At 51.7% G+C, this 4,543-nt stretch overlaps 1 non-coding gene across 1 annotated transcript; it reads left to right on the plus strand.

Moving 5' to 3' along the window:
- Nucleotides 1–1,194: 1,194 nt before the first annotated feature.
- Nucleotides 1,195–1,327, plus strand: LOC129151965 (small nucleolar RNA SNORA42/SNORA80 family). Its single transcript, XR_008558673.1, has one exon. It is a non-coding gene; the product is annotated as a small nucleolar RNA SNORA42/SNORA80 family (small nucleolar RNA).
- Nucleotides 1,328–4,543: the final 3,216 nt, after the last annotated feature.

The raw sequence follows: 4,543 nt of genomic DNA on the forward strand, positions 1-4,543 counted from the left end.
TTGCGTTGGGATTGTAGAGGAAGTGTGGGTGGCTGTTCAACATACCTAGTCATTGGTTTGCTTCGTTGTTTGTATGCAAAGAGGAACTGAAGGAAGTGCCCCCAAATGAATGTTAACATCAATTAATTTTAGGTGGTAGGATTATGGGTGATTATTTATAGTTTTTACACATTTATGTATTATACAGGGTGTCCCCCCAAAATGTATACACACTTTAATAGCTGGTAGCTCAATTTTGAAAATGGACTATATTTTAATAGTATATACATTTTCTCTAAAGTAGAGTATTACTTTCATACTAACAGATTTCTGTCATAAGTTATTATTTTTAATTGTTTTATAATATATTTATATTATAAAGTAATAATATATGTATATTACTTTATAATTTTTTATATATTTATATTATAAAGTAATATAAATATATGGTACTATATTTATATATTTATACTCTACTAGAGGCCTGGTGCATGGAATCGTGCACTGGTGGGGTCCCTCAGCCTGGCCTGTGGGGATCGGGCCGAAACTGGCAGTCCAATATCCCCCAAGGGGATCCTGGATTGGGAGAGGGCTCAGGCCAGGCTGAGGTACCTCACTGGTGCACTGGGCCTCTAGTATGCATATAAGATCTTTGGTTAATCTCTTCTCATCCTCCCTTCTCCCCGCTCCCTCCTTCCCTCTGAGATTCATCAGTCTATTCTATGTTTCCATGCCTGTGTGTTGAGCATCTGCCCCCTGGTGGTCAATGCGTATCATAGCTACTGGTTGAATGGTTGCTTAGGCTTTTATATATATACTAGAGGCCCGGTGAACAAAATTTGTGCACTGGGGGGGGGGGGGGGTGTCCCTTAGCCAGGACCCCTTGCTCCTTACCGCCTGCCTGCTTGCTGCTCCTTGCCACTCGGCTCGCTGCTCCTTAGTGCTGCTGCAGAGGTGGAAGAGGCTCCTGCCACTGCTGCTGCACTCACCAGCCATGAGCCCGGCTTCTGGCTGAGCAGCGCTCCCCCTGTAGGAGTGCACTGACCACCAGGGGCAGCTCCTGCGTTGAGCGTCTGCCCCCTGGTGGTCAGTGCGCATCATAGCAACCGGTCGTTCCACCGTGATGGTCACTTAGACTTTTATTATATAGATATAGATAAATAATAGATTAGTGTAATTTTTATATCACTATAAGGCAGAAGTGCTTTAACCCCCACATGCCTTTTTTTAAAAAAATACTTTTATTGGGCCTCTCATAGTGGACCCATGCCAGAGGAAGTTGCAGCCTCAAACCATTGCCCAGCCTCCTCACCCTTGGGCTGTGAGCACTGAAGGGGGCTGTACAGTACAGAAAAAAAATAAATAGAAAAATAAATAAAAATACTTTTATTGATTTCAGAGAGGAAGGAAGAGGGAGAGAGAGATAGAAACATCAATGATGAGAGAGAATCATTGATCGGCTGCCTCCTGCATGCCCCACACTGGGGACTGAGCCCGCAACCCAGGCATGTGCCCTGACCGGGAATCGAACCCTGACCTCCTGGTCTGTAGGTTGATGCTCAACCGCTGAGCCACGCTGGCCGGCCTCATATGCCTTTTATCCCTCCCCTTGTTACTGTCTGAAACCCATTCCCTATGCTTGGCAGGGCATGAATCCTCAATCCCAGGATAATCCAGTTTCCTAGAATAATTTTTTCAAAACAAAATATTTTATCTTTTCAAAGTAAAGTATGCAAGAAAAAGAAGAAATCCAAAGCCAACCATTTAGGAACTAAGAGGTTCTACTGGTTTTGTTCGTATCCCACCCGACCTCAGGCCTCCTCACAGAGCAGAGTGGAGAGCTGGGCGAGGCTCTGCCCTCACACAGGTGCTCTAACCCGGCGGGCGGGCAAGGCCCAGGGGGATGTGCCCGGTGCGCCTGACTCTGAGGTCTTCTGGAAAGAACTCAGTGGGTTTGGACTGGCTTCGATGCTCTAGGTAGCCCTGCCAGAGAGAGGAACAGACCATAACCCAACACAGAGGGACAGCCCAGCCCAGCCCAGCCCTTTCTTGGTTGCCTCCTGCCATGTTTGTGGGGACTCCTGGGGATTGTGCACAGACTGGGAGGCCCTCCCTGCCCGCCACCAGCTCCAGCCTGCCCTCTCCCACTGCAGACACAGCACGGCTAAGGCCAGCCTGCCGCAGTTTAACAAAACTCCCCAGGAACTCCAAGAGATGCCATTCATTCTGAAAAAACCCCACTTTGTACAATTACAGCCAGGGCCCGGAGCTTCACGTTGCTCTGCGTGGCCTTGTCTCTTTTCCAGAGCAGGTTTCAGGCTTATCCCTGCATAACCCAAAGACGGATGAAAATATTCTCCTAAAAACAAAAGGGATTATCCCCACAAGGGCAATTGGCTTCCACCTCCACCGGAAACAGAGGAACCGGGAGAAAACGCCAAACCCAGGCGGTTTAGCATAGCAGCTTGTCCCTTTCCTCGCCATGGCCGTCTTCAAACACAGCAGGGGCCGCTTTCCGCACACTCCAGCTCCGAAAGGAGGCTGAGCCTGACCGAGGGGCTGGGGCGTGGCGGGCCCAGGACCACGGGGAGACCCAGGAGCGGGGAGGGCGGTCAGCGGACACAGAACTTTCCATCTGGCAGGGCCGAGAGGGACAGGCGTCCGCCAGCCTGGGGATCCTGGGCAGTTCTAACCTCCGAGGGCTCATGATTTCATCGTGACAGGAGGCCCCCGGAGTGAGGGGATGGCTCTCAGGGTCAGGGAGGCTAGGGGCTCGCTCCCCAGGTGTGCCTTTCCTTTCCACCGGCTTCTTCCGGGATTGCATCGCTGCTGTGCAGCCAGGACCCCTTGCCCCTCCTCCCTCCCCGACGGGCGCCTGCACCAGCCTCCGCCCCCGCCCCATCTCCCCAGGCTGAGATAACACCTCTTTGTTCTCCCGGTGACTCCACACCCCAGGGGAGAGGGAAGGAGGAAACCTCCGAGAAAGTGCCACCTATCTGATGAAGGTAAGAGGTACGAGGCTGCCCCAGCGCGCCTCCTGCCTTCCAGGGCCCCGCCCCGTTCCGGAGGCCCCTCTGGGCTTGGCTTCCCGGCAGCGGCGGCGGCTGGGGCCCTGGGGGTGCAGAGGAGGCTGCCCGCTGGGTCAGCAGGGGCCGTTTCTGCTGGGTTTGTGGGAATCGGAGTCGCAGTGAGAGGATGCTGCTGTCACCGTGGACGTGCCCGGGCCCACCGTGACGTCTCCCCGCACCAGGGTCCAATACCCGTGACTTTGTATATTACGCACAGCACCACGACCACACTCCCCAGGTAGTTTTACATCCGATTGGTTTATTTTACACGTCAGCCCTGTGGGTGGTTATTCTAGTTACCGTCACAAGATGAGGAGGCTAAGATAACCAGAGCTTAAGCAACATGATGTTCAGGGGCACAGTACATGGGTGGCAAAGCTGGTGGTGGTGGCGGTGGGGTGTGCTCATAAGTCTTCATCTTTCAGATTCATTAGGGGTTTCCCAAGGATTCTTCCAGGGAGAGATGGGACTGTCTTTCAGAGGCTCCCGGCCAGACCCACAGTCAGGTCCAAATCTTTTATTTTTTTTACTTTATTTTGCGAAATCTTGCCTCTGCCTTCCTTGCCCACCCCCTCTTCTCCTATTGGTCCCCAGGCCCACTGAGCTGTAGCGACTGAGGGCTACGACTATTGCCCTGACCATGTTGTGCGTGTCCACACCTGGGATCACTTTGAACATGCTGTTTTCTCTGCCTGAGTGGCCGCCCCCTGCCGTCTCTCTTAAAGAACTCCTATTCATCCTTCAAGACCCTAACCCAAAAGCCAGATGCCATGTCACAGCCTTGCACGACTTCCCAGAGTTGGTTGCTCAGTGCTCCAAGGCACAGGGTTCCTTCCCTGGCTCAGCACCCAGCAGGGTAATTATTAGGATTTGCATGCTGCTCCGGCAGGGCCGGGACTGTGCCATTCACCTTTGTAAACCAGGCCGGGCCCTAACGGTTCCTCAGGCAATACTTGTGTAAGAATGAACACCATTTCTGCGGGGTTTGTGGAAGTTTGAGGCGCAGTAAGAGGATGCTACTGTCCCTGTGGACGCTCCCTGGCCCACCGTGATGTCTTCCCAGACGAGGGTCCTGTATCTGTGGGTTTGTGTATTACCCAGTTTTACATCTGATTGGCTTATTTTCCACCTTAGCCCTATGGGTGGTTATTATAGTTACCAACATAAGATGAGGAGACTAAGGTAACTAGAGATTAAGCAACATGATGTTCAGGATTACAGTACATGCACAGCAAAACTGGGAAATACACGACCTCTGCCTACATCAGAGCTTCTCAATAAGTAGTCTTTAAATGAGCAGATCAGCATCACCTGCGAATGGTTAGAAATGCAAATTATTGGGCCCCACCTCAGGTCTACTGAATCAGAGCTTCTTAGGGTCTTAGGCCCAATGATCGGTGTTAGCTAGCCCTGCAGGTGGTTCTGTTACACTCTTAAGTTCCACAGCCCTGGCCTGTAGCCCAACTACTCCAGTGGCTGCCAAGAGCCAGCCAGAG

This window comes from Eptesicus fuscus, chromosome 16 (genome assembly GCF_027574615.1).
Source record: "Eptesicus fuscus isolate TK198812 chromosome 16, DD_ASM_mEF_20220401, whole genome shotgun sequence".
Taxonomy (NCBI): Eukaryota; Metazoa; Chordata; class Mammalia; order Chiroptera; family Vespertilionidae; genus Eptesicus; species Eptesicus fuscus.